This window comes from Anarhichas minor, unplaced genomic scaffold (genome assembly GCF_050575085.1).
Source record: "Anarhichas minor isolate MPS153535 unplaced genomic scaffold, ASM5057508v1 ptg000136l, whole genome shotgun sequence".
Classification (NCBI taxonomy): domain Eukaryota; kingdom Metazoa; phylum Chordata; class Actinopteri; order Perciformes; family Anarhichadidae; genus Anarhichas; species Anarhichas minor.
The window spans coordinates 19,096,821-19,110,421 of NW_027466582.1; the positions used below are offsets into that span (position 1 = coordinate 19,096,821).

At 40.1% G+C, this 13,601-nt stretch overlaps 1 pseudogene; it reads left to right on the forward strand.

Moving 5' to 3' along the window:
- The first annotated feature begins 1,329 nt into the window (after window positions 1-1,329).
- On the forward strand, window positions 1,330-3,617 carry LOC142942007 (long-chain-fatty-acid--CoA ligase 1-like; annotated as a pseudogene).
- The last annotated feature ends 9,984 nt before the right edge of the window (window positions 3,618-13,601 follow it).

Sequence of the window (13,601 nt, forward strand, 5' to 3'; positions counted from 1 at the left end):
TTCTCAATGGCTGACTGAGCCTTCTGTTTTTACCTTTGAACTGCTTCTGTGTGTAGAGAACACCCAGGTCGGCCGGTACGGAGTCGAAGCCACAGCTGCCGATCACATCCACTCCCCTGTCCAACGCCTTAGTGTGGTGCTCGAGCTGCATGCGCTCTAGGAACTATAGAGGATGGATACACACACGTACACACCAAAACTAAATGCACCTGAACCGCCACGCACAGAGAAGTCGATATAGTCCGTCTACTTAAAGATGAGTTATAACCGAGCTATAATACAAAGTAACACAGTGAATCAACACCTAAAAAACACAGTGGACATTTCTTTTCCTACCTGAGGCTCCCCACAGATGTCTATGTAGTGAGCTCCATTTGCTATGCAGGCTTTGACCACTGGTTGGCCATAAAACCTGTACTGAAAGGACAAAGAGCATAGAGAGAATAGTTTCTACACAAACTACAATATTTCAGTGTTGTCGGTTCGAATCCAATTCACAAACGTGTGTCAAATGTCATCTGAAAGTCTCCTTCGCCCCCCTCCCTGAGACAAAGTGTGGATAACATACTTACAGGGCCCACACAGTTGAGAATCACCACGCCTTGTTGGCACATGATGGCCAGCGATTCCTCGACAGACACATCAGCAACAATGATTTCAACGTCCGTCCTCAGCTCTGGCATAGCTGTCAGAGGAGAGGAGATATTTCTGTAAATGAACAGTGGATAACTACACAGAGCCCTCACCTCATTTGTGGTACTCTATGTGTTCATGTCAGACTTTAACTGCAACACCACATATACAATACAGGAAGTCTGTGAAGCATTATTGAGCCACCTTTATTTCATGGTTATTAAAAGCAAAGCAGAAAATATCAGATATCTTTAATATATGAATGTAATTATTTCTAAATGCTTATTGCTGCATATCAGCTGTCTCAGTGCTCTGGTATTACGTTGAGAGGGGCGCGTGACCTGTCCTCAAATACAGTGAACTACTGTGACTACAGCATAAACTAGAAAAATCTCCCTTTCTCATTGTAAAGTGACTTTGCTGGACTGGGTCAACTGTGAGCTGCACCGCTCAATAACCAACTGTCCATCCAGAAAGCTCGTTAGCTGTTTCGGGGCAAAACAAGACATTTTATTTAGGGCTCAGGTTCAAAATTGTTCATAATTGTAGATAATTATTGTTTAATTTACATTATTTATTATGATTATAGTTGTATTATTTTTAAAGATTTACAATGTACATGTGTTTATTCCACAGGTGACGTTATGTTATTCCACATTTATTTAATATTCTAACATATCCAATATCTAGGGCACGATGCACTCACTCAACTACAAACTAGAAGAACAAATCCCCCAAAAAGCCTTTCGTTTTTTCGTTACCCCTACCCGAGGTAGAACAAAGCACAACCAGGTTTTTCTAACTTTAATGTGTCTAGTTTTTAAAGAAATGGACTGTTGTATGAAATATTTTACTGCTAAATGAGTTTTTTTGGTTGATGTTTGGATTCTCCCCAAAACCGCAAATGTAGGCTTCTCCAAAAGGGACAGCGTCTGCCTTATCACATGTATCTCTGGAAACAATGATCATAATGTCATCAAATGTGAACTGGATGTTCACAGACAGTTATTGCATCCAATAAAGCAAATGTTTCATCCATACCTTTGTTCATCTTTGAAATGTGCACGGTTAAACAAACATGAATTATAAGCAGAACGTGAATAGGAAACTAAAAATCAAAAATCCATGTGTATATACGTATGTCTGTCATTATCATAGTAAGGGGACTGATACTGATCACAAAAGAGTCATTTATATACCAAAGACTGTTATCTTATCATAAAAGTAGGTTATCTGACTATTCCCTTCACCCTCTGATGTCACCAGCCCTAACAGGGAACTAGTGCAGCCTGCACTTCAAACTGACTCATACAATGGGGCCCTATTGGTGTAGATGTGTGAAGAGAAGGACACAAACCATAGATTAAAGTTAAGAACAGGTTATAAGATGAATATATGTGGTAATAATACATCTTTCTTCATCACTATAGGGACAGCCTTTCTCTATATTTTATCTTTGAATAACACATATGATGCTGTGAGCCTACAGCTGCATGACACAATATGTTTACATGATTTAATTGAAAACTTTGAATTAATGAATTGGAAAAATTGGAATACATATATGTACGGTATGTAGATAAACACTGTACTATATATAGTTTATTATATATAAAGCTATAAAGAAGACATTTAGCTTTCTATTCATCATTCCTACTTTTAAGATTTACCTAGTATCTTAAATAATAATTCATATGTGCAATAATGTGAATTCAACTGTTTAATCTGTATACTGATTACATTTAATTTTTACAGTTTCACTCATTTATTATATCTTGCTTTAGTTTACTAATGCTTCTTGTTATTGCACAATCTCCTTTTCTGCTGCAACATTGCAAATGTATTATCTTAGCTTATCATATAAGGCATTGATTAATCTCCTAAGAGCACACAGTCAAATGTGTACAGCATTGTTATCAGCCTCAGACAGCTGTAAAGGCATAAACATTATGTGGCATTTTAAGATTTACATGAATGTGTTGTGGATGTGACTGATAGAGCTGTCAAGCATTAACGCAGTGTGCTGCCCTCTACAGGCCAGCCTCGGAGGTCACGTGCGTCTCATGCTGAGAGGAGCTGCTCCCATCCCTCCTACTGTCCTCACCTTGCTCAGAGCTGCAATAGGCTGTCAGGTAACACACACACACACACACACACACACACACACACACACACACACACAGGCCCTTGTTTCAAATGTTATCTTGATATCTATGTCTCTTTCTATCACCTGTCCTGAAAATCTGCAGTGCAACAGGTAATTTAAACAAAAAAGTAGAAATGCTCCTTCTCTGTCCCCAATAGGTTCTACGTTGCATAATCCTGTGTTTGTAGCAGCAGTAGTAGTCATGATAATACTAATAATCATGTGTTTTTTCTTTGTCTCAGTTCTATGAAGGTTATGGAACACAGAGTGTACTGCTGGATGCACCATGACCATGCCCGGAGACTGGAAAGCAGGTAATAAATAAGAACGACTTACTCAAGTGTTACATCTCTCAACGCTCTGAGTTATAAAGAAAAAGTTGAGTGAATGCTCTGAACTTGACCTCATGCCCGCAGGTCACGTTGCAGCTCCTCTGCCCTGTAACTCACTTAAACTGGTGGATGTGCCCGAGATGAAGTACCTGGCTGTAAACGGGGAGGGAGAGGTGAAACACAAAGACAAGCAGACATCTTCACAGAAGCTCTGTCTTTTACCATAATATTACATCACTCATACGTGTGTGTGTTGGTGTCTAGGTGTGTGTGAAGGGCCTTAACGTGTTCCAGGGCTACCTGAAGGACCCCGAGAAGACTGCGGAGGCCATCGATGCAGATGGATGGCTTCACACAGGAGACATTGGAAAATGGCTTCCTGTAGGTGAAGTAGTGCCGTTTTGACTTATGTTTGAATCAACCTCGCTTCATTCATCTCAGCTTCACAATAGCTATTTTGAGATAATATTTTCATGAAGGATGTTTTTAAAAGGGAAATATCAAAGTGCAGCTCTGTAGCTTCTCAGGACTTTACTGGCAGGAACCACACACAATACCTCCTACACACACGTACACACACACCTTTTCATTTCAAGTAGACGACTGAGCACTGAAACGGGTTCTCAAACAGCTCACACACTGCATCTTCAACATTTCAGTGTCTTTCTCAGATGTCATGATTTATCTTATTGTGTTTCTCGAGTTCGTAGAAAGTTGAAATCCACAATGGATAACGGGATTGTTTCTGTTGGGTCCTTTCTTTCATGAATAAGCTTGGGTCCAATTAGGACCCTGTTAACCAGCAGAGTGAGCAATATTAAAGATAATCTGAACAGAGCCAGGTGGAAACAGGGAATTCAGGTACTAAAGAACATTCAGGACAAAGGCAAACTGTCAGTGTTTTTAACTTATTGATACACTCTCATGTACGTGTGAATAAGGTCAATAAGGTCAAATTTAAATTTGAAAAAAAAAAAAAAAACACACACGCGCTTTGGTGTACTGTATATACCACTAAAATAGACCACGGATCTTTCATGATTAAATCTTTACACTTTAGCTAAATGTAAACAGATTTGAGTCAAAATCTCTCACAACTGTTATCAGACTCATCATTTAAAATCACAAACCTATTTCTTAATATTCAAAGTTGATCCTAATTTTTAAGAAACTTCAATGAACTGATTATACATTAACTGAGGTTAACACCATAACTTCAGAAACTTTTTTGATTATTATTATTATTATCATGATTGTTGTTGTTAGTATTTATTATTATCATTATCATTATTAAGATTATTTCTAGTATATACTTTAATGTCCGTTTGAAACTGAGTAAAAAATGTAATATCATTTAAATTTGGAAGTGAGGTCACATCAATTTAATTTTAGCCAAATATCACAAATCATATTTTATTGAATGCATGATTATAATAATTGTTTTAATAAAGTCTGTACATCATATGACACGTGTCACCATTCACCCATTCATACACTGATGACAGGTGCTGTGGACAGGAGGAGCCCGGGATCAAATTTTCGATCTTCAGATTGTTAGACGACCCTCTCTACCTCTCACCCACAGCCGCCCCGGTGGACCTGGGACTCCTCTTGTGGACCTGGGACTCCTCTTGTGGACCTGGGACTCCTCTCCTCCAGTGGACCTGAGACTCCTCTTGTGGACCTGGGACTCTTCTCCTCCGGTGGGCCTAGGACTCCTCTTCTCCTCCAGTTGACCTGCAGATAGGGTTGGGGATTAAGATTTTAGGAATTCAATTCAAGTTTTCAGTTGTGTTAATCCCCTTAATCTGGTACGTTATATTGTAAACTCTTTACTTGTGTATTGACACATGTGACAGCAATGTAGAGGAATAGTTGGTCCACACTGTGCTATGAATTATGACTAATTCACAGCACAAGTTAAACATTATTGTGATGTTCTGGACCTTTGCATGAGGAAATTCTCTCTAAAAGTACCTCGTTGAATTCTAATGAAATACCCCTGGTCTACTATATATTTAAATATTATATGATTTCTCTGATGTAGCTCATCCACCAGCAGCAGAACTTCCTCCCTGCTCCACTATCTTCTATTACGCTTCAGAGAGATCATGGATTGTAAATCATTACAATAAAGGTGCATTTCACCTGAAAAACATCACACAGAATAAACCTTTCTAACCACATCTCCACATGTAAGGGACTATTTGAGTAATCCTCTGTGTGCACACCAGATGGTGTTGTAATCCACACGATGATTTGAGAAAACTCAAATGTAAAGGATCCAGCCAGTCGAGCAGAGTTTGACATGATGCTTAAAGCGCCTGAACTCAGTATTTCTCTAAAACATTCGATATTCTCAACAAAATAGGCAACAATCTGACCCACATATTCATCAAGAGTTTAACACGGAAAAACTTCTTCAGGACTGTGTGGGTGATGTTCGATCAGATTTGATTGACAGCCATCTCTAAAGCCCAAAAACCAAAGTGTGAAAATGAGATGCTGTGGTTTTATGGAGGGTTGTGTGCTGTTCTAGGTCTATACGCTTCATGTTAGCCGAGCTAACAGGCTGCTGGCTGTCGATTCATATATTTAGAGAGTGGTATCTATCTTCTCATCTAACTCTGCAAGAAAGGGAATAAGCAAATTTCCACAAGCTGTCAAACTATGATGATGATGAGGTTACATTCTTGATAAAGTGATTTACAATGTTTTCATGGAGCTGTGTGAGCTGTTTTCAATGCGTCCGTCTCCAACACGCCTGTCGATGCAGAAGAAACAGTGTGGAACAATTCATCAAAAGTGCACGTTTAATGTGAGCTCTGTGTATCTTACAACAGTCTGAGGCTGGCTGCTTCAAATGTAACCAGCGGATCTGTCGTGCATAACTGTGGCTTGACTGTGCAGATGGAACAGACACCTGCAGCCTTCAGGTGGCTGTAAAGAGTCACCAGTGAAAAGGAAAGACCTTCAGTGTAGAACTAAAGTGCCCCAGAGAACAGCAGTGTTCACGTTTACTCGTTGTAAAGAACCCAGCGCCTGTAAGCTAACCCTAACCCATGATGACATGTAATCAATCGTGTTATTTATTGTAGAACATAATATTTTTAAACTTAAGATAATTTAAAACTGATGTCTTGTGTCTACCCGACGCGGTCGAGAACACAATATTAAAGCTAATGCTTTGTTTCTATACAACAAACCAAAAGTTTATTTCTTGTGTCTTCAGTTTTGAAGCCAGTGCAGGAAGAAAAGTGGAATTCTATGATACATGGTGCCAGGGTTTCAGTACGTTCACAATAACGATAACCTTACACAGAACTGAACAAACACTAAAAGGGAACATTTGTAGGCGTGTTTGTTATAGTTGGGTTTTCCTCTTCATCCTTCCTTCTTCCTCAAACTCCTGTCAAACACAAGGCTTGAATATAGGCCAGCACCATTAAGCCTGAGTGACAAGAGAGGACAAGGAGGACAAACTAGGAGACCAGAGACATGTGCTTGTGGGACATCCAACAACAAACAGTAAACCCCAGAAACAGTCTACATTTGATCAGAGACACAGAGGAAAGAAATGCTGAATAAGTAAGTATAACTGATACACTGAAGATTTTTACTCCGAAGCAGATTAGTCGTAAGTTACCATGGTGATCTAGTGGTTAAAATAAAGTCACCATCGTGACATCAAAAACTCCAGCTTTAGGCTCAACTTAGCTCACTACCCCATCAATCTCCCCTCATAGTTCACTCCTCTGGAAGAAGAAAGACGACAGAAACACACAAGAGGCAAAACTCAAGCGCACCATTCACACAGATAGGAGAAAGGAAACAAACAAGGAGGGAGATCCAAAGATCACCAAGATAGCTCTAAGTCTTGTTGTGGCAGAAAGTCAGAGGTTGAGTGTGAGAATGTAATTAAAGGTAAACAAGGTGTGTTTTATCTGTTGTGACATGGTATTTAGAAAAGGAAACATTCTTTGGAATATGACTCCTACAGGTAACGATTGCACAATGACTGAACTGCTGAAAGGTTAATGGCAACAGATAAGAGGCCTGAAGTAATCAAAGAAAAAGCAAATAACTGAAGGTTAGGACCAAAAGATGAGTTTTAATTCAGGATTTAAAGGCCTCAACTGCTGATGTGAGCAGAAAGGTCATTCCAGAGGAAGGGGATGTGATAGGAAAATGTTTATGAATGATTGAATGTTACGTCTCTGTATCACTTTATTCTGCACATTTCAATAAAGACAACTTTGTAAAAAGTGTAATAAATACAAGTGAAACTCCTTTACCCAGTCTTTTAACTTAAGAAGTCCCTCATGATGTAAACATGCTTTTTAAGAGAGCTCAGACTTCTTTCAAGCTGCATGTTTGAACAAACTATCATTAGTCATGATGATTAACACGTTAGCTGAATGCAAACAACAAGAATAAAGCTGATTCTGGCCCAACAAGGAAACAGTTGTTAACTTTCTCAAAGCAGGTGTGACTTACACAGAACTGGACCAAACACTTGATGAGAACACAAAGCGTTCTGATTTTGTAATGTACATTACACTACATTACATTACAGTCATTTAGCAGACGCTTTTATCCAAAGCGACTTACAATAAGTGTATTCAACATCGGTTTTCAAGAGAACTACTAGTCACCAGAAGTCACAAGTGCATCTCCTTTTTCAAACACGCATCTAAGAGCATAAACCAGAGCAAATGTACAGTTCAGAAACAAACAAATACAATAAGTGCCACAAACTAGTACGAATACAATAAGTGCTAAGTGGGAGGCTCAGGGTAGGCCTGACATCAGTGGGGAGTTCATTCCACCACTGTGGGGCCAGGACAGAAAACAGCCGTGACCGGGTCGATCGGCCGCAGGGACCTCTGAGCGACGGGGCAACCGATCGCCCCGAGGCAGCAGAGCGAAGTGGTCGGGTGGGGGTATAGGGCTTGACCATGGCCTGGAGATAGGAAGGAGCTGTTCCTTTCACTTTCCTGTAGGCTAGCACCAGGGTCTTAAACTGGATGCAAGCTTTTACAGGGAGCCAGTGTAGAGATCGGAGAAGGGAAGTTGTGTGGGAGAACTTGGGGCGATTGAACACCAGGCGAGCTGCAGCTTTCTGGACAAGCTCCAGAGGTCTGATGGCCGACGCCGGGCCTCCGGCAAGTAGTGAGTTGCAGTAGTCCAGGCGGGAGATGACCAGAGCCTGGATGAGCACCTGCGCCGTCTCGTCAGTGAGGAAGGGGCGAATCCTCCTGATGTTGTCGAGCAGGAATCTGCAGGAGCGTGTAACTGATGCAATGTTTGCTGAGAACGACAGTTGGTCATCCAGGGTCACACCCAAGTTCCTCGCAGTCCGAGTTGGCGTCACTACGGTATCATCAATGGTGATGGACAGGTCTCGGTGCGGGCAACCCTTCCCCGGGAGGAACAGTAGCTCGGTTTTGTCCAGGTTGAGCTTGAGGTGGTGTGTCGTCATCCATTTCGAGATGTCAGCCAAGCACGCAGCGGTGCGTGCCTCCACTTGAGTGTCACCGGGGGGCTATGACAAGACCAGCTGGGTGTCATCGGCATAACAATGGTAATGTAAAAATGATTATATTCATTATATTAAAATGATGATTCATTATACTACAGTCCCTCAATAATATCACAAAGTAACAATGGTTTATGGGTTTTAATGTTGAACTTGCTGATTAAATCAAAGAGTAATCAACTGATATCAGACAGATATGAAAAGGCACAGTCCAACAATGTTGTTAAATTACTTTACTAATTCACTTTACTATTACTTACAATCATGGTGCATTTAACCCAAAAACATCATACAGAAAACTAAACTTTTCTAACTATCCACATGTAAGGGCCTATTTGAGTAATCCTCTGTGTGCACACCAGATGGTCTTTAATTCCATACAAACAAGTGACATGTAATCAATCGTGTTATTTATTGTAGAACATAATATTTTTAAACTTAAGATAATTTAAAACTGATGTCTTGTGTCTACCCGACGCGGTCGAGAACACAATATTAAAGCTAATGCTTTGTTTCTATACAACAAACCAAAAGTTTATTTCTTGTGTCTTCAGTTTTGAAGCCAGTGCAGGAAGAAAAGTGGAATTGTATGATACATGGTGCCAGGGTTTCAGTACGTTCACAATAACGATAACCTTACACAGAACTGAACAAACACTAAAAGGGAACATTTGTAGGCGTGTTTGTTATAGTTGGGTTTTCCCCTTCATCCTTCCTTCTTCCTCAAACTCCTGTCAAACACAAGGCTTGAAGATAGCCCAGCACCATTAAGCCTGAGTGACAAGAGAGGACAAGGAGGACAAACTAGGAGACCAGAGACATGTGCTTGTGGGACATCCAACAACAAACAGTAAACCCCAGAAACAGTCTACATTTGATCAGAGACACAGAGGAAAGAAATGCTGAATAAGTAAGTATAACTGATACACTGAAGATTTTTACTCCGGAGCAGATTAGTAGTAAGTTACCATGGTGATCTAGTGGTTACAATAAAGTCACCATCGTGACATCAAAAACTCCAGCTTTAGCCTCAATTTAGCTCACTACCCCATCAATCTCCCCTCATAGTTCACTCCTCTGGAAGAAGAAAGACTACAGAAACACACAAGAGGCAAAACTCAAGCCCACCATTCACACAGATAGGAGAAAGGAAACAAACAAGGAGGGAGATCCAAAGATCACCAAGATGGCTCTAAGTCTTGTTGTGGCAGAAAGTCAGAGGTTGCGTGTGAGAATGGAATTAAAGGTAAACAAGGTGTGTTTTATCTGTTGTGACATGGTATTTAGAAAAGGAAACATTCTTTGGAATATGGCTCCTACAGGTAACGGTTGCACAATGACTGAACTGCTGAAAGGTTAATGGCAACAGATAAGAGGCCTGAAGTAATCAAAGAAAAAGCAAATAACTGAAGGTTAGGACCAAAAGATGAGTTTCAAATTGGGATTTAAAGGCCTCAACTGCTGATGTGAGCAGAAAGGTCATTCCAGAGGAAGGGGATGTGATAGGAAGATGTTTATGAATGATTGAATGTTACGTCTCTGTATCACTTTATTCTGCACATTTCAATAAAGACAACTTTGTAAAAAGTGTAATAAATACAAGTGAAAATCCTTTACCCAGTCTTTTAACTTAAGAAGTTCCTCATGATGTAAACATGCTTTTTAAGAGAGCTCAGACTTCTTTCAAGCTGCATGTTTGAACAAACTATCATTAGTCATGATGATTAACACGTTAGCTGAATGCAAACAACAAGAATAAAGCTGATTCTGGCCCGACAAGGAAACAGTTGTTAACTTTCTCAAAGCAGGTGTGACTTACACAGAACTGGACCAAACACTTGATAAGAACACAAAGCGTGCTGATGGACCAGCACAGGACAAGAAGGAGAACCTATGATCTCATCAGCAGGACAGACATTGACTTTAAGAGCTCGACTCATTAGATTCATTGAGACTGAGACTGACCCGTCAGAAGGGTAACAGCAGCACAGAGAGGGCCCAACACTGTAGAGAGCTTTAGACAGCCGAGGTCACAGATAAGAAGTTTGAAACATGACGTTAGAAGAGAGCGTTGGTGAATAAACACTTTTGCCTTCAGACGTCTTCAAATAACTGGCTGTTTGTTTACCAGCAGCCCCGCTGAGGACGTGTCCAACAGACAGACACAGGGTCACCCATGTGTCCCATTGTACATGGAAGGTTGGACTGGTTCATATGAACACATATCAATAAACACACAATAAACACATGAGCATTGGAGCAAGGTAGCTTTGGTGATTGTTTTGGAAAGAATTCAGAGGTTGATTTTGATGATATTTACTGAAAGGTAATCAAGATATCAATAGTTTGATAAGATGTTATATACTTTAGAATATGACTCCTCACAGATATTAACTAAACAATGAGCTACATGTTGTAGAAGTACTAGTAAAAGTACTGCATTCAAAAGTTTACTTCAGTTAAAGTACAAAAGTACTAACATCGAAATATACTTTAAGAACTAAAAGTAAAAGCAAACATTACACAGAAGAGCTTATTTCAGAATAAGAATTATATTATTGAATTATAATTATGAACGCATCAATATGTACATTGCTTTAATGTTGCAGTTGTTTTACTTTATATAGTGCTAAGTAGCAAAGGATCAATAAAGTCTACATCTTTATTGATTTGTTGATTATATTCATTATTATTACTCTGAATCTGTAAAGTAACTAAAGGGGTGTAGAAGGGGCCGTTTGCAACACTGTTAATGAATGATTGAATATTAAGTCTCTGTGTCACTTTATTCTGCACATTTCCTGCTTTTCAATAAAGACAACTTTGCATATGAAGTGTGTTTGCTTCAGACTCTATAGAAACTTCACTTTGAGTGTTTAGTGTGAGTCAACCCCCAACGACATTTGTTGGAACTTAGTTCACAGCGTTTGTGTTGCATTTTATGGCTATTAAACACATGTATTACCCATGTCTGCCATTGGACATGGAAGGTTTGACTGCTCCGAAAAGACAAGATTTAAAACATTAAGACATTTAGTTTTGTCCAGATTGTTCAGCTGCAACTTTTTGTTGAGCTGGAAACGATTAAATAGAAACAAAAAAGACACATGAGCCGTGGAACAAGTAAGCTTTTGTGATTGTTTGGCAAGAGTTTAGAGGTGGAGTTTGATGATATTAATCAAAGGTTATCAAGATACCACTCTGGTTTGACAAGATATTACTTTCTTTGGAATATGACTCATGACAGGAAAGACTTGCACAATGGGAAAGACCATCTCTCTATATAAAGGGAGCTGACCTGCAGTGAGTACAACAGAATTCAGAGGACCAGCTGACTTCTTCCTGCCGATTGTTGACTGTTGCTCTGCAGACATGTAAGTATTCTTGAGATGATAAACAATAATTTTTCTAATTCAGATCTAAATCAGTTATAATCTGTGTTAAAAGGGTAAATGGGTGCAGTATGCATGCACATTAAGAATAATTATTTTCTTTAGATATTTTATATATAATTTGACGGTTGAATTTGTGAATTTGAATTTGTTGTGATTATATTGGAGCACACCTGAAAAGGCACAGTCATGCTGCTAACTTGTCATGTTTCCTCATGATTTGTCTTTCTTTAATGCAGTTAACCACAATGACCACCTACATCTCCCACCTTGATGTGCACCATCATGACGCTGATGAGAAAAAGCTCCAATCAGAAGGTTTCAGGAAACTCAGTGTTGATCTGAACAAAGGAGCAGGAGGAAAGTCCTCCTTTCTTTGGTACAAAAAAGGAAGCCGCTCAGCAGCAATCACCAGGATTCAACTGACATTCAACGCACAGATGAGTGTTGGATTGATCAAGGCAGGGTACACAAAGATTCCTTGGCCAATCTGTCCTGCTCCAGGTGCTGATCCCATCTACATTTGGTTGTTCCAAGGGTCCACAGAGTATGACATTCCCATAGTGAACTTGGAAATCACCACAAATTCAGAAAATGAAGCCCCGCTGTTTCGCGAAGGTTGGGAGAGACTGTCCTGTGATCTGAACCGCAAGGCCGGAGGGGACTGGGTCCACATCTGGGTAAAGAGAGAATTACAAACCTACATCTCTGATGTAGCTATCACTGATTCCCCCACATCCGACGAGAAGTACCTTCGCGATGGCTACATTCGCCTGGATGAAGATGCTCACAGGGGGGTAGGAAGTGACTTCGTCTTCATCTGGTACCGTCTGACCACCATCCCGGACCATGCACTCAGGGATCTGAAAGTCTCCATCACTGAGAGCGAGTTTCAGGCCCTTCAGGAGCAAAATTACCAACCAGTGAACTTCAACCTTAACAAGGGGGCCGGAAGTCTCCCGATGTACCTGTGGTTCAAGAAAGAGGGATCCAACACTCCCATCAAGACCATCATCCTGCTTCTCAACATTGATGCTGTTCCAGTGTTTGAAAAGGCTGGTGTCACCGTGATCAAAAAAAGTCTCAACGCAGGCATTAAAGGCCGCATTGAGTACCTGTGTTTCTATCAGTAAAAGCCTGAGAAAGCCTTCCTCACTTTAGGAGAGCTGAGAATTCTCAACTCTCAACTGAAGTGGAAAGAAAAGTCCAACGATGGTGTTAAATCACTTTGGTGGTGGCCTCTTTGATTGTTTCTTCTCTTTTTCTATACAAAACATTAATTAATGACATAGTTATGGTAGTACTACTGGTACTATTAAAGTATCAATGGTATATGGGTTGTTCTTGCTGATGTAATCAAAGAATAAGTAACTAAGTGAAAGTTATGATGAAAAGATGAGTTTCAATCTAAAGGATTCAACTGTCTGAGGTCAGCAAGGAGATTATTCCAGAGGAAAGGAGGCATGAAAGGAAAAGGCTCTGCAGCCTGCTGACTCCTTTATAAATCTGGGACAGACAGCAGTTCTATATAAAACATCTATATATTACAGTTATACTGG